General features: G+C 43.2%; 1 non-coding gene and 1 pseudogene across 1 annotated transcript; both read right to left on the bottom strand.

Moving 5' to 3' along the window:
- Positions 1 to 776: 776 nt before the first annotated feature.
- Positions 777 to 970, bottom strand: LOC142654438 (U2 spliceosomal RNA). The gene has a single exon (XR_012849047.1). It is a non-coding gene; the product is annotated as a U2 spliceosomal RNA (small nuclear RNA).
- A 5,337-nt stretch (positions 971 to 6,307) lies between these two features.
- On the bottom strand, positions 6,308 to 6,487 carry LOC142654330 (U2 spliceosomal RNA; annotated as a pseudogene).
- Positions 6,488 to 17,402: the final 10,915 nt, after the last annotated feature.

The raw sequence follows: 17,402 nt of genomic DNA, 5'->3' as shown, positions 1-17,402 counted from the left end.
TGAGGGCCCCCCCCCCACTATAAAGTTCCGTCACAACCTTCAACTATAGATTGCTGCTCAGTTTTCCTTTTGATGTTGACTGAGCAACATGGTCTTGTCTGCACAGCTAGCTGCCTCCTGGAGGCCACAAGAGGGAGACAGGGGCCTTCAAAATAGGCATCCCCAAACTTTGCTGACACCTTCTTCTCCTTCCTCCTCCACCCTCCATGCATGCACAGTTTATTAGTCTACCAGGTAACATAGTAACAAATCCAAATTGGTGGTCTCTTTGTAGGCGAGAGTTTGTTGCAACTTCAATTCTTACTCCTTGGAAATGTAGGGAGGAGAGATCGTTCCATCACATCCATACAGTGCACAGAGGTCCATTCTGGCGGGTTCAATGGCTACTGATGCTATATCCACTACTATATCCACTACTTCACTCCACTATTCCACTCCACTACTTGACTGTGGTGTGCATCAATCAGGTGCATTGATCCGTGGCTGTGAGCTGCCTGACTGGCTCAGGTGCAGCCCGTTACCTTACCTAGGCGGAGGGAGGAAAAGGAAGATGAAAGAGCAGTTTAAAATTGAAATGCTGGAAACACAGACATACACACACAGGAGGTGGCAATCAATTTATGAAGTGATTTAATAATTAGGTCATTTTCACACATTACAAAACATGCATTGTACAACAGGCAAAATAATGGGATTAAATGACAGATACAATCAGCAAGAAACAATTGCAAAAACAAAAAGTGCTTTTCAAATCTGCTTTTAGTCACTGGATAAGTAAAGGGTGCACCGGTCCTCGAGGTACTGCAATACCAGGTCAATGTGTGGAGTGGACAGAGCAAGCTCTATTTCAATCTCCCTGTTCTAAAAATCCATTTAATATATGGTCCACAGATAGGGGACGTATCAGATATTAAACTGATAAGAACAGATTTATTTTATTTTTTTCAGTTGGCTATCCCTTCGCAGGGATGTCAAATATTTCTTATAAAAAAGTACAGTTTACAATAAATTCCACTTTTTACATTGAATAAAAACAACAAGAAAAAATTCAATTTACATAAAAATTCATAAAAAATGGACATGGTGGCAAATCATTAAATATTGGAGTTCCAGTCTCACAAACCATTTTCTTGAAAGGGTGGCATTCCTTTATTTATCTATTTGCTAAAACATCATGCTTAAAAATCAGGATGTTCCTGGCCTTCCATAGAGCTTCTTTTGTGCAGTTCATCGTCATTCATGCTATATGTTTTTGATCTGGGGTAGAGCATCCAAAAAGTCTATACAAAATGTTATCATAACTTAAGTCTTTTAGATCTGCCATCTTCACCAACAAAGGGAGTATTTTTTTCCAAAATTCCTGTGCAAAGTTGCAAGTCCAAAAAATATGTCGAACCGTCTCTTCCGCCTTCCCTTGGGCAGATGGCAGACCTCGCAAATGCTCGTCTGTGTTGGAATACCCCGCATGGAAGACATTGATGAACGCAGCTCCAGGCGAGGTCCATCTGTGTGTTAAAAAGATAAAACACATTTTAAACTTCCAAGTTAAAGCACAACGTTCTTCACTAAAATTTTCAATATTGCAGACAAGTTCCTTTCCTCTCAGGTCCTGTATTAATTTTTTTATGTTTTTAAGTTCTGTCACACTTTTTCCTCTTAAATTGAACAAGGTCACTATTTTCTCTAAAATGTCATAGTTGGCTGGTAAATTAAAAGCACAGGGTGAAGTTAAATTAATATCAAACCACCCCAGCCTTCTCATAAAAAACAGTGTTAAAACGTAAGAAATAAGACGAGTGATGTTCTGTAAAAAGAGAAAAAAAACAATAACTAAAGAACTTTATTAAAAGTAACCTATTAAAATCAGGAAAATCTTTGCCACCCTTTGGTTTGGATTTCATGACAGTTTCTCTTCTCAATTTCGGACCTCCAAAAGAAGGTTAAACACGTTTTTATTATTTTATGTATTAAAACAGTTGGGGGAAGAAACACCATGCTTACATATAAATGAAGGGGTAAAATGACCATTTAATGATTAAAATCTTTCCCTCCATGGTTAGTTTCCTCAAGTTCCACATACATATTTTTTGATTTACCTTCTGCGCCACCATGTCCCAACTTATCAAACCTTTGTCGCACTCACTGAAGGAGATACCTAAAATAGTAACAGAATCTGACACAGGTACTGGTATATCTCTAAAAACTATGCTTCTTATGTCTAAAATGTTACTTTTTCTGAAATTCACCTTAAAACCGGAAGGACAGCAATAAAACTCTATTTGTCTGAGGGCTCCTTGAAGTGACAGGGTATCCCTACAAAAAAACACCACATCATCCATGTACCCCACTGCTTTGGTCTCCATGCAGCCTTCCCCCGGAAGGGGAGCTCCACTAATTAGTTTGTCACGACGAATCGCATATAGTAAAGGCTCTAATGCGCAAATAAAAAGCAGTGGGGACAAGGGACACCCCTGCTTCACCCCCGAGTTTAAAGTTACCTCCTTAAAACCATTCACTAAAATTTTGCTAATGCAGTTTTTATAAAAGGCTTTAAGTGATAATAAAAATCCTTCAGGAATACCCATCCGCTCTAAAACCTTAAAAAGATAAAAATAAGAAACTCGGTCAAACGCTTTTTCAAAGTCTATTGATAAAATTGCCAGTTTACATCTTCTAGACCTCGTGTTCTCAATTACGTCCTTAATAAGATTTAGATTATCCCAGATGCTGCGGCCTGGCACCTCACACACCTGGTTAGGGTTTATGATGTGGGGTATTATGGCTTTCAGACGGTTTGCACATATTTTTGCCATAATTTTGTAGTCGCAGTTAAGAAGGGTTATTGGTCTCCAGTTTTCCAAAGCCGCGATGTCACCTTTCTTATATATTAGGGAAACCTCACCCTTCTGCCAGGACTTAGGCAGCATCTTGGAATTAAAAAGTCGTAAAATCTCTAACATCCTCGCTCTTTCATTTTTTCTGGTGATCCGTAAAAATTTAAAAACTGCCATTTTGTGCCATCAATAAAAGCTTTAACCATTAAAATACGTCCTGGTAAAATTTCTCTAATGAAATCAACTAAATAGTTTCTCTTAAAAAGAATGGCGACTCCTGCTGATCTGGACTCGTTAGGTCCAGACCAGATGGATGGACCACACTTCCAATCCTCTTTGTATTTTTTGTAAGACATTGTGTGGGGGATACCGCACTCCTGCAGGAAAAAACCTGGGCTGCCTGGCAAGATAAATAATTGAAAAGAGCAACCCTTCTCACTTTTGTCTTTGCGCCCCTCACGTTGAGGGAGATTCCCTTTATCGCAGACATCGGAACTGTAGGGAGAAAAAAATAGTCTTGATTTTAAAATTATAAATAATATTGGTAAATTAAAATCAGACTGTCTCTCCACCAGCAACACCAGATATCTCGCTTGAACTCATATACCAGCCGCCATCCGATCCTATCATCAGAAGGGATGACGTGGGAGAGGAACTACCTTCACTGAGGATATTGCCAACAACCCTGGCCTCGTACACAGGGAGCCCAAACTCGTTCAGCCTTACCTGGGTCTCATATGGTTGTCCATTAAGGTGCATATCTGGTGGGTCCCCCAAGGGCCCCACCACTCCCCCCTGGGGCTGTGACGGCCTTCCTAGAGGGGGAGGTTGTGCACAAGGCGGGGTGTCAGTATTTCCGGAGGGAACAGTGCCTGCCCTCCTCACCTGTCACGGCGAGGAGGGGGTCCTAGGAGGAGCCTCATCTTTCTTCACTGATGTATCCATCTGCTCCTCCCGACTCCCTCCTATCGACTCGACCTTGCCTTTTTACGGGGACCCACCGGTACCTCATCATCCGACTCGGACGTTAGAGACCCAGGTTTTGGAGCAGGCCCAGCATCCTCCAGGCTACCAGCTTTCTGGGGTGCCTCCGATTTTTTTCCCGGCCTGCTCCATATCAGCCTTCCGCTTGGCATGTCGATTTTCCTTTGCATTGGGGTCCCTTTTTTCCTCTGGGGTTGTTGGCTTCGAGGTACCTGCTTTGACTCCCATACTTCGCACCTTGGAAGTCCAGGTACCTCACTCCTCTTTTTTAGTACTGGTTTGTTCCTCTCCTTGGGGACGGCCTTGTCCGCTAGTGGAGCACCTGGGGGTGCTTCGGGTTGTTCTTCTTCTCCTCGGTACCTATGAGGGCAGGAAAAATACAGTTGACAAGATTTTTGACAAAAATGACATCTCTTTTCTTCTGTGCATTCTCTCAAGGTGTGATTTTTTACTTCCACAGTTCCTACAGGTGACATCGCAGTTAAAACTGGTGTGTCCATAGGTACCGCAGGCCCTGCAGAAGTTTGGCATCCCTGAAAAGTAGAGGTCGCCATTCACATTCCCTATTTTAAAACGAGCCCGTGGTAATCTCGTATTTTGGGTAGAGGGGTCATTTACCAACGTCACAACAAAGTTCCACTTGACAGTCCACACTCCGCACTCGTTCATTACTCTCCCCAACAGTTAAATGTTTCTGAAGTAAGCAGCTAAGAATGCCGCCACTTCTTGATCCTTCACGTATGGGGAGTACATTTTAATCACTACGAGTTTGGTAACTTTAAAAGCATGTTCGATTACTTTGACTCCCGAAAACGTGAGTTGAGCTGCTTTCTCCCTCTCAGCTTTTTCCATGGCATCACCGAGGATTCCTTCTCCCATAAACGTAACATCTAATACTCCACGTTTCAGAAAGTCCTGGATCACCAGAATATCATGCTTGTGGACTGCCAGTAGCTTCTCAAGGATATCGTGTGCCAAAAACGTAATCCCACGTGGACCTCCTCCACCCTCTGCCAAGACGAATCTTGCAGAGTTTTTCAGCCGGGCATAAACCGGCACCGCATCTGGTTCTCCCGCCATAGCCTAGCCAGGTCGAACCGCACAGCTCGTGCTGCTCCCTATGGGGTCCCTATGAGACGCACCAAAGAGCTAGGGGGATCGCAGCTCGTTGCTTCGGGGCTAGGCCTACACCCTAAATAGCAGCAGGGGGGGGGGGGAGTCCAGGATATAAACCTGGACGATCCCCCCCCTGGCCGAGGCGAGGGGACCCGAAGCAACTTCTGACTAAAAACCTCCTGTAAAAGTACACTTGGTCCTAGCCAAAAGGCTGAGAAGCGATAACCTGAAAGTGCCGCGCGTTGGCAAAACGTGGGCAATGCAGCTTTTCACCCCTTGCAGAGATTTAGCCTACTCTAGACACCTCAATCGGGGCCCTGCCGGCTCAGACACTCACATAGGCAGCCAGCTGGGTGGGGAAGCTAGACATGCTTTGCTTCTTTTGCTTGCACCACAATGCTCTGCAGAAAGCATACAAATCTACATAAAACTTCCCGAATGCCCTCCTGCCATGCAGACAAACCCTAGGCAGCAAGTGCATGCCCACAGCCACCCCTTCTCCCTTCACGGCTTGTATCACCTGCAATACAGTGACTGCTGACCAACACTGCCTGGGCCCAGGCTTGTCTGCTTGAGGTCCCTTTATGATGCCGTAAAGCTTTGTCTCACTGCTGAGGGCCCCCACTATAACACGCGCAAAGTTCCGTCACAACCTTCAACTATAGGTTGCTGCTCAGTGGTCCTTTTGATGTTGACTGAGAAACATGTGCTTGTCTTGTCTGTACAACTAGCTGCCTCCTGGAGGCTACAAGAGGGAGACAGGGGACTGCAAAATGGTAAATAGGCATCCCCAAACTTTGCTCACACCTCCTTCCTCCTCCATCCTTCATCCATGCACAGTTTGTTAGTCTTCCAGGTAACAGTAACAAATACAAATTGGTGGTCTCTTTGTAGGCTAGGGTTTGTTGCAACTTCAATTCTTAGTCCTTGGAAATGCAGGGACGAGAGCTCATTCCATCCCATCCATCCAGTGCACGCAGGTCCATTCTGGCGGTTCCAATGGCTGCTTGCTGCTTCCACTATACCACTCCACTATTCCACTCCACTACTTGACTGTGGTGCTGCACATCAATCAGTGGCTGTGGACTGGCTCAGGTGCAGCTCTTTAACTTACCTAGGAGGAGGGAGGAAAAGGAAGGTGAAAGAGCTGTTCAAAATTGAAATGCTGGAAACAAAGACACAAACACACACGAGGTGGCAATCTATTAATTAAGTTATTTAATAATTAGGTCATATCACACATACAAAACATGCATTGTATAAAGGCATTGTACAACAGGCAAAATAATGGGATTAAATGACATACAATCAGCAAGAAACAATTGCAAAAACAAAACATGCTTTTCAAATCTTCTTTTAGTCACTGGATTAGGAAGGGGTGCACCGCTCCTGGAGGTACTGCAATACTAGGTCAATGCGTGGAGTGGACAGAGCAAGCTCAATACCATCTCCCTGTTCTAAAAATCCATTTAATATATGGTCCCCAGATAGGGGACGTATCAGATATTAAACTGATAAGAACAGATTTTTATGTTTGTTTACAAAAAGTTTATTGGTCAAATACAACAAAATACAAGTACAATATACATCACAATACACTCATAACAGTGTCAGTGTGATACAAGCTTTCCATATTACACAAGAAATGTACAAAATAATCACACCCAATGTTTCCATGTCTTAACCTTTCACACACCATCAGAATCTGACCCAGACCGTTTACAATCAAGCTTGTACATAAAATATAATCTACTGAGAAACAATTTAATGTAGCCCACAGAAAAGGTCAATTAACAAAATTATTTTATGAAAAAGTACAAAACCTTTATTTTTGACATATATGCAACAATACAGTTTAACCCCTTAAGGACGCAGCCTAGTTTTGGCCTTAAGGCTCAGAGCCCATTTTTCAAATCTGACATATTTCACTTTATGTGGTAATAACGTCGGAATGCTTAAACCTACCCAAGCGATTCTGAGATTGTTTTCTCGTGACACATTGGGCTTCATGTTCGTGGTAAAATTTGGTCGATATATTCAGTGTTTATTGGTGAAAAATTGCAAAATTTAGAGAAAATTTTGAAAAAATTGCATTTTTCAGAATTTAAATGCATCTGCTTGTAAAACAGACGGTTATACCACCCAAAATAGTTACTAGTTCGCATTTCCCATATGTCTACTTTAGATTGGCATCGTTTTTTGAACATTCTTTTATTTTTCTTGGACGTTACAAGGCTTAGAACATAAACAGCAATTTCTCATATTTTTAAGAAAAATTCAAAAGCCTTTTTTTTAAGGTACCTCTTGAGTTCTGAAGTGGCTTTGTGGGGCCTATGTATTAGAAACCCTGATAAAACACCCCATTTTAAAAACTAGACCCCTCAAAGTATTAAAAACAGCAGTTAGAAAGTTTTTTAACCCTTCAGGCATTTCACAGGAATTAAAGCAAAGTGGAGGTGAAATGTGCAAATTTCATTTTTCTTGCTGAATTTCAATGTTATTCATTTTTTTTTCTGTAACACAGAAGGTTTTACCAGAGAAACACTACTAAATATGTATTGTCCTGATTCTGCCGTTTTTAGAAATGTCCCACATGTGGCCCTACTGCGCTCGTGGACTAAAACACAAGCCCTAGAAGCAAAGAAGCACCTAGTGCATTTGGAGTCCTCTTTTTTATTAGAATATATTTTAGGCAGCATGCCAGGTTTGAAGAGGTGTTGAGGTGTCAAAACAGTAGGAATCCCCCAATAGTGACCCCATTTTGGAAACTACACCCCTCAAGGAATTCATTTAGGGTTGTTGTTACCATTTTGACCGCACAGTTTTTTCACAGCACGTATTTGAATTGGGCTCTGAAATGAAAAAAATGTAATTTTTTCCAATAAAATGTCATTTGTGATCAAAATTTCTTATTTTCACAGGGAACAAAATACCCCATTTTGTTGCCCAATTTGTCCTTAGTGTGGCAATACCCCATTTGTGGTGATAAACTGCCGTTTGGGCCCATGGGAGGGCTCAGAACGAAAGGAGCGCTATATGTTTGTTGGAGTCCAGATTTTGCTGGATTGGTTTTCGGGTGCCATGTCGCATTTGCAGAGCCTCAGAGGTATCAAAGCAATGGAAACCCACCAAAAGTGACCCCATTTTGGAAACTACACCCCTCAAGGAATTCATTTATGGGTAATGTGACCATTTAGACTCCATAGTTTCTTCACAGAACTTATTTGAATTGGGCTGGGAATTTAAAAAATATATATTTTTTCCAATAATATGTCATTTTAGCTCAAAAATTCTTATTTTCACAAGAAATAAAATACTCCATTTTGTTGCCCAATTTGTCCTGAGTGCGGCAATACCCCATTTGTGGTGATAAACTGCCGTTTGGGCCCATGGGAGGGCTCAGAAGGAAAGGAGCGCTGTGTGTTCTTTGGAGTACAGATTTTGCTGGATTGGTTTTCGGGTGACATGTCGCATTTGCAGAGCCCCAGAGGTATCAAAGCAATAGAAACCCACCACAAATGACCCCATTTTGGAAACTACACCCCTCAAGGAATTCATTTATGGGTGTTGTGACCATTTTGACCCCATAGTTTTTTCACAGAACTTATTTGAATTGGGCTGGGAATGAAAACAAAATTATTTTTTTCAAATAATATGTAGTTTTGGCTGAAAATTTCTTATTTTCACAAGAAACAAAATACCCCATTCTGTTGCGCAATTTGTTCTGAGTGCCGCAATACCCCATTTGTTGTGATAAACTGCCGTTTGGGCCCATGGGAGGGCTCAGAAGGAAAGGACCACCATTTGGCCTACTGGGGATTTTCTAGTGCGAAGTCATGTATGTAGAAGCCCCTGAGGTACCAGTACAGTTGAAACCCGCAAGAAGTGACCCCGTTTTAAAAACGACACCCTTAAGGCATTCATCTAGAGGTGTAGTGAGCATTTTGACCGGAGACCTACACCCCATAAACTGTAATGTGGGTTCTCCCGGGTATGGCAATACCCTACATGTGGCTGTTATCAGCTGCCTGGACACACAGCAGGGCCCAGAGGGGAAAGACGAGGGGGGATAAGCTGTGTGGAGTGCATCAGGGTAAGTAAAATTGGGGTAAATTATAAACCAAGGGATGTATGATAAATTTTAAAACACTTTCATACAGAGCTCTGGTTATTCGGGACACGTGTCACATTGATATATTGTGTCATCCATTATCGCCCTCTTATAGCAGACTTTGCACCTCTTTTGACTTTTTCCCTTCTTGCCAGTTTGGGGAACTTCTCCTGGAAAGTGTTGCCCTGGTACGATGCGTGTGGCCTCGCTTCCAGAAGTACTGGGTGCCCCCCCTTCTTGGTCCCTAGAGATTAGGTTCTTGATAATCACCTCTTGAAATTCCAGGAAAGTTCCCGTCTGGCCTGCACATCGACGTAGCACGTACGCATTGTACAATGCCATCTGTATGATGTGCCCGGCCAGCTTCTTATACCACACCGCATGGTGCTGTAGGGCTTCAGGGCTTGATCTTACAAGTCCATCCCTCCCATGTACCTATTGTAGTCCAGGATACAGTCTGGTTTGGGGGTGGCCTTTCCTTCATATATGCTAAACCTATAGGTATACCCTGATGCACTCTCACAGCTTATACATCTTCACGCCATACCTTGCCCTCTTACCCAGCAGGTACTCGCGGAATTGAACCCTCCCTTTAAAATGTACCAGGGACTCATCAATAGAAATACACTTCTCGGGGGTGTATACTGGGGAAAACCGGGCACTGGAACGGTCTAATAGGGGTCTCCGTTTATACAAACGGTCAAAACTGGGGTCATCTCGGGGTGGGCACAGCTCATTATCAGTATAATGTAAGAAGCGAAGTATTGCCTCATTTATTTATTTTTTTAGGTTCCAGTTCAGTTCTGAAGTTGCTTTGAGGGGCCCATATATTAGAAACCCCTATCAAATACCCCATTTTAGAAACTAGACCCCTCAAAGTATTCACAACAGCATGTAGAAAGTTTATGAACCCTTTAGGTGTTTCACTAAAATTTAGAGAAAGTAGAGGTGAAATTTACATTTTTTTTTTGTCAGAAAATCCTCTTTATACCATTTTTTTTATAACACAAAAGGATTTATCAGAGAAACGCAACTCGATACTTATTGCACAGATTCTGCAGTTTAGAGAAATATCCCACATGTGGCCCTCGGGCGGTAATGGACTGAATCACCGGCCTCCGAAGCAAAGGAGCACCTAGTGGATTTTGAAGCCTCTTTTTTATTAGGCACCATGTCCGGTTTGAAGAGGTCTTGTGGTGCCAAAACATTGGGAACCCCCCAAAAGTGACCCCAATTTGGAAACTAGACCCCTTGAGGAATCCATTGTAGTTTTCTTGGGGTGCATGCGGCTTTTTGATCAGTTTTTATTCTATTTTTAGGTGGCGTGGTGACTAAAAAACAGCAATTGTACTATTGTTTTTTTTTTCGTTTTTTTTACAGCGTTCACCGTGCGCTATAAATGACATATTCACTTTATTCTGCGGGGCGATACGATTACGGCGATACCAGATGTTTATAGTTTTTTTTTATGTCTTATGGCGTTTGCACAATAAAATACGTTTTGTAAACAATCATTCACTTTTTGTGTTACCTTATTCTAAGAGCCATAAAGTTTTTATTTTTCAATCAATAAAGCCGTGCGAGGACTTATTTTTTGCGTAACGAACTGTAGTTTAGATCAGTACCATTTTTAGGAACATGCGACTTTTTGATCTCTTTTTATTCCATTTTTTGGGAGGTGAAGTGACCAAAGAATTGTGATTGTGGTTCGGTTTATTATTATTTTATTTTACGGCGTTCACCGTGCGGGATAAATAATGAAATAATTTTGTAGTTCAGGCCGTTACGGACGCGGCGATACCAATTATGTATAGTTTATTTGTTTGTTTATATATTTTTATTAATAATAAAGGACTGATAAGGGAAAAAGTGGGATTTTTACTTTTAATACTTTTAAATCTTTTATTTTCTTATTTTTACACATCTTTTTTTACTTTTTTTTTACTTTATTACTTTGTCCCACTAGGGGACATGAGGGCAGGAGGCCCTGATCGCTATTCTAATACACTGCACTACATGCGTAGTGCAGTGTATTAGAACTGTCAGCTACTCACTGACAGCAAGCATAGTGGGTCCTGACGTTGTCAGGACCCACTAGGCTTCCGTCTATGGCATAGCCGGACGCCATTGTTTGGTGTCCGGTTGCCATAGTCACCATCGCCGGCCGCTATCGCGTAGCAGGCCGGCGATGGCAGCTTAACCCCTAAAAAGCCGCGATCTCTATAGAACGCGGCTTTTAAGGGGTTAATCAGCGGGGACACAGCGATCGGTCCCCGCTGTAGGAGCTGTGACAGCTGCTGAACAAGACAGCAGCGTCACAGCTCCTGTATGTGTCGGGAGGACGGCCGAAACGGCCGTTACTCCCGAGACGTACTATTACGGCATGGAGCGCGAACGATACAGCTGCCATGACGTAATAGTACGTCAAGGAGCGGGAAGGGGTTAAAACATGAAACACACAATGCAGAATCTAGGTGTCTTGCAAGGCAGGAGATAACTGGGCATAAATATAATGTATATAAAATGGATGTGGAATGTATCAAGACTAATGAACACTCAATATATGCTGTTTTTTTAAATATATTTAAATGGGCATAAACAGCCCATGCATGTGATAAGGTCAGAGCCCTAAAATTAAACAAGAAGAGCAAATAGATATGTATAACTTGTAAGCACAGCTAGACTCATTGTAATAGTCTATTGGGATCACAGTCACTTACCCATGTTGAAAACTCATGCATTGCCTTCGTCCGGGGTTGGTGTCTCTCCAGCGGAAGCAGAGTATTTAAGTAGACATTGTCCAATCATGTGTGGGAAGTGGGAGATTCAAGTTACAAACAGGGCAGCCTCTATAGAGCGTCATACCTCGGGTAAGGAGATGTCGAACTATGAACTTCCGGTGCCGCGTCATCCGGAGAGGTCAGAGCAGGAGTGACAGTCACGTTACTCCGACTCCGCCCTGGAGACACGACGCCGCAAGACACCGCAGACACTCCCCCCCGACACATAAGCGCTCAACTAATCCCAGAGAGAACTAGGTATTAGTTGTCCCACGCACAGTTTAAACAAGTGCCAGTAAGATGCACAGAGGTTTGAGGAGAGGATAGATCTGAAGGATATATAGAGATGTCGTTGTTGTATTCTAACTGGGATGTATGTCAGACCAAAGAGAAATATAGATTTATATAAGGTATAACATGTATGGGACGTATATATATTGGTGAAGTATGTGTTACATGACTATCTAGTCATAAATGGATATACTTGCAGATGGAAATGGAGGGACATAGGGTGAACAACGAAACTATATATATGTGTCATGAACCAAAAAATAAAACCAAAACATATATATGTATGTATATATATATATATATATATATATATATATATACGATCCAGAAGCAAGGAAACACAGCACTCCATATATCAAGCAAATCAGGCCATGTGCTCGTCACCAGGGGATGAATCAATTCCCCTTCTTTTCAGATAAATACCAACATAGAACGAAGTAACGGCACCAAGGACTTCAGGGCGGATGAAAAACAGGGTGGATTTATTCACCTCAAGAAATCACAGCAACGTTTCGGTTCAACAGGAACCTTTCTCAAGCCATCTCAAATTAACAATGGTGTCAAGTATAAATAGGGGGAGCATACATTATACAGCAATCAAGCCAATAAAAGTACAATTCCCAAAAAAATACATGTGAATAAAGATTTAACAACACAGTAAAATCAATGTTGCAAAGGTGTATATCTTCCCTCTGTAAAAACGCCAAACATAGCCAATATGTGAAATATAACAGTAGTGTACATACCATAACGCGACAAATAAAGGCAATTAGGATGATTAGGAAGGAGGCAGGGGCCAATTTATAATTTGATTGAAGTCAAAGAACTTACAGTTATTAGTCCATTAGTAGTGTCCACATAGCCAGCGTCTGTAGTCCGCGCGCTTCAACCGCGCATGCTCCAAGATGGCGTCCATACCGGATGTTCAGTCCGGTGGAACGCATCAAACAGAGTGATCGTGACTGTGCATGCGCGGTAGCGGAACATGCGTTCCAGCCTCACCGCGCATGCGCCAGTCTCGAGACAGATCGAGGTAATTGTATATATAGCGTAAATCTATAATTTCAATACTAGGGCTAAGTCCAACAGTGTAAATGAGGAGTGGATACATATTCCATCAAAACTGATGGATTATACAGCCCGATGGCCATAGTCCACAACGCAGATCATACATCCAATGACCCTGGCTCAATATATGTGAGCATAAAAAATGTAACGATCATGTAATATATAGTCACTATGGGAGCAATCAGGGATTCATGACATTGCACAGCAACCTAAATAGGGATGCAGAGTGTCCCACACAAGAGGGGGACAATCATATAACATATATATGCACCCCAAAAAAAAGGGGGGAATATGCAAAAATGATCTACTATTTGATCGTTCAAGTTATGGATAAATTTTTTGTAAAATCAGGGCTGTTATATAATATTACAAAAAGACAAAACGCACAATCTGTCACTACAACGCTATGGCCTATGTGGAACAATACATAAAAATATCACATTGAACAATTCACATGAAGAAACAACGATCCCCACGAGAAGAGATTCTGCTACCTTCCATCAACCTTCACAGTGCTTGTAAAAAAGTGTGTATACCTAAAAGCGAAAAAAATAAACAGACAATTATTCCTGAATATACAGAGAATACACGAATAATTAAAACAATCACATGTACATAAGGAGTCAAAATAAAACTCCACGTATTATTGTATACATGTACCACAAACTACACCAAAGAGGACGCAGACCGTACAAAGAAATCCCCCCAGGGACCCGGGTAAGTTACCCCCCAATATATTAGATATGTGGGCCATATGGATATTCTATATTGAGGCCCTTTGGGGACATAGTCTCCAACCTATAAATCCACTCAAGCTCTTTTCTCTTAAGAGCCAACCCCCTGTCACCCCCACGTCTCAACAGAGGCACAGAATCAATGATTCTGAATCTCAGCTGCGACACAGTATGATTTTTTTCAACAAAATGTCTAGAGACTGGCAAATCCTGACTCTTTGTTTTGAGATTTGATTTATGGTTTCTCAGCCTGAGACGCAATTCCGTTGTGGTTTCACCCACATAGTGTAAACCACACGGACAGCTTAAAAGGTAAATCACAAAGGAGGATTGACATGTGTAGAAGCCTTTAATATGTATTAGTCTATCCGTTTGAGGATGATTAAAAGAACCACCCTTGATCATACTGTCACAGATATTGCATCCCAAACAGGGGTAGCAACCATTTTTGGGAGGTGCTAAGAACATCTGACTCCTACGACTAGAGCCAATGTCCGCTTTGACAACCATATTTCTAATCGATTTGCCTCTCCTATACGCCATCATGGGTCTATCCTGGAATTCAGCTATATTCGGGAATTCTCTACCAAGAAATTTCCAGTCTTTCCGCAGAATTTCACCCACTTGTGAACTCACTGCGGAAAAAGTGGAAATAAAAGGTATCCGGACCTTCCTTTCTCTAGTCAATTTCCCACCCAAAAGATCGTGCCTGTCCAATAGATCAACCTTACGTCTGTTCGACTCCAAAACAAAACTAGGGTAACCTCGATCAGAGAACTTTTTGCACATCTGATCGAGTCGTGGGGATAATCTATCCTCCTGACTCACCACCCTCTTAACTCTTATCAGTTGGCTATAGGGTAAAGATCTCAGCATAGTCCCCGGGTGTCCACTGGTATAGTGTAAAAGGTTGTTTCTGTCCGTTTTCTTAGAAAACAGATCAGAAATGAGTTTATTACCACTAATGGAAATCCGAGTATCCAAGAACTCAATGGCATCCGTGGAATATGACATAGTAAATGTAATCATAGGTTTTAAACCATTGAGAAATCCAAAAAATTCCTGCAGTTCACTAATGGAACCCGTCCAGATGAGGAAGACATCATCTATGTATCGCCACCACCGCAGTACCTGACTGAAGTGGTGGGACACATAGATAAGGTCCTCCTCCATCCGACGCATAAAAATATTTGCGTAAGTCGGGGCCATGTTCGACCCCATAGCCGTCCCTCTTTTCTGCAAATAAAATTTATCCCCCACCAAAAAATAATTCTTTGTATGAATAAATTCCAATAGCGATCCAATGAACCCAATTTTGTCCACAGAAAAGCCTGAACTTTCTAGATAAGAAAGTGAGGCATCAATGCCCTCCTGATGGGCGATTGAGGTATACAGGCTTCCCACATCAAGGGTAACCAAGACCGACCGGTCAGGGATCAAAAGATCCTGAATTCTGACCAGGAAGTCCGAGGTATCCCTGATGTGGGAGTCTGCACCAATGGCAAACTGCCTGAGAATTTTATCAATAAATATGGCTGATGGGACAAATAAGGAATCGCTCCCTGATACTATAGGACGTCCAGGGGGCCGAGTGGAATCTTTATGTATTTTAGGTAGGAGATAGAGAACAGGGGTAACAGGGAATTTAACTTGTAAAAATTCACATAGATTTCTATCAATGATTTTATTTTTAAATGCATTGGTAATCAGGGTCTCCAATTCACGTAAATACGTAAATTTAGGATCACCTGGCAACCCAGCTGTAAAGGATCTGCCAGGCACAGCGGGGTTAACTCCCAGAACTAATCAGTCAGCACCTGAGAATACTTCCCTGAGACTGACTCCTGCTTCCACCATTCAGGCTGGCAGGCTTAGGAGTGGGAGAGCCTATCGTAACCTGGCCAGACTCAGCTAGCTCCCGCCCTCGGTCTATTTAAGCCTGCACTTCCTGTCCCTCGGTGCTTGTTAGTGCTTGTGTTTCCCTCCTTGTGGTTTCCTGGCCCAGCTACAGCTCCTGCTATTTTTGATCCTGCTCCATACAGACCCTGGCTTACCGACTACTCTTCTGCTTTTCGTTTTGTACCTCGCACACTCCTGGCTTGACTCGGCTCGTTCACCACTCTGGTTGCTCATGGTGTTGCCGTGGGCAACGGCCCCTTTTCCTTGCTTGTGTTCCTTGTATGTTTGTCGTGTTTGTCGTGCACTTACTGAGCGCAGGGACCGCCGCCCAGTTGTACCCCGTCGCCTAGGGCGGGTCGTTGCAAGTAGGCAGGGACAGAGTGGCGGGTAGATTAGGGCTCACTTGTTCGTCTCCCTACCCTCTGCCATTACATAATAACAAGCCTATACCTAGTCTACCCCTGGTCCCTGACACCACTATGGATCCCCGTGAGACCCTGGCTCAGCAAATGCAGGGTCTCTCCCTACAGGTCCAGGCCCTGGCTCAGAGGGTCAACCAGCCTGATGCTACCCTGGTAGTTCCCCTCACCGCACCTCTTGAACCCCACCTCAAGTTGCCCGACCGGTTCTTAGGGGACCGGAGGGCTTTTCTCTCCTTTCGGGAGAGTTGTAGGCTTTACTTTCGTTTAAAGCCTCATTCCTCAGGTTCTGAGAGCCAGCGGGTGGGTATAATTATGTCCCGGCTCCAGGAAGGGCCCCAAGAGTGGGCCTTCTCCTTGGCTCCTGACGCCCCTGAACTTTCCTCCGTTGATTGTTTCTTTTCTGCTCTCGGACTTATTTATGACGAGACTGACAGGACTGCCTTTGCCGAGAGTCAGCTGGTGACCTTAAGTCAGGGTAAGAGACCTGTTGAGGAGTATTGCTCTGACTTTCGGAAGTGGTGCGTAGCTTCTCGGTGGAATGACCCTGCCTTAAGGTGCCAGTTTAGGTTGGGTCTGTCGAATGCCCTGAAAGACCTGCTAGTTAGCTATCCCTCTTCTGACTCCCTAGACCAGGTTATGGCTTTAGCGATACGACTTGACCGACGTCTCAGGGAACGACAACGTGAACGTTTATGTGTTTTCTCCTCCGACTCCCCCATGATGCCTCCCGAAGCTCCGTTGCTTCGTTCCTCCCCGAAAGATTCAGAGATACCTATGCAACTCGGGGCCTCCGTGTCCCCCCAACAACGTAGAGAATTCCGCAGGAAGAATGGTCTCTGCTTCTACTGTGGGGACGACAAGCATCAAGTGAACAACTGTCCTAAGCGTAAGGTTGAAGCCAGAGAACTTCCGCGTCTAAGTGATCATCGGGGAGGTCACTTGGGCGCACAGGTATTTCCAGTAAATATGAAACGTACTAAGATCTTGCTTCCCTTTCAGGTCTCTTTTGGTGGTAGGTCTGCTACCGGCAGTGCCTTCGTGGATTCAGGGTCCTCTACTAATATCATGTCTGTGGAATTTGCTATGTCCCTTGCTATGCCTCTTATTGATTTGCCTAAACCTGTCCCGGTAGTGGGTATCGACGCCACTCCTCTTGCTAATGG

The sequence above is a fragment of the Rhinoderma darwinii genome, chromosome 5 (assembly GCF_050947455.1).
Source record: "Rhinoderma darwinii isolate aRhiDar2 chromosome 5, aRhiDar2.hap1, whole genome shotgun sequence".
Taxonomy (NCBI): domain Eukaryota; kingdom Metazoa; phylum Chordata; class Amphibia; order Anura; family Rhinodermatidae; genus Rhinoderma; species Rhinoderma darwinii.
This window is presented reverse-complemented; position numbering and strand designations above follow the sequence as displayed.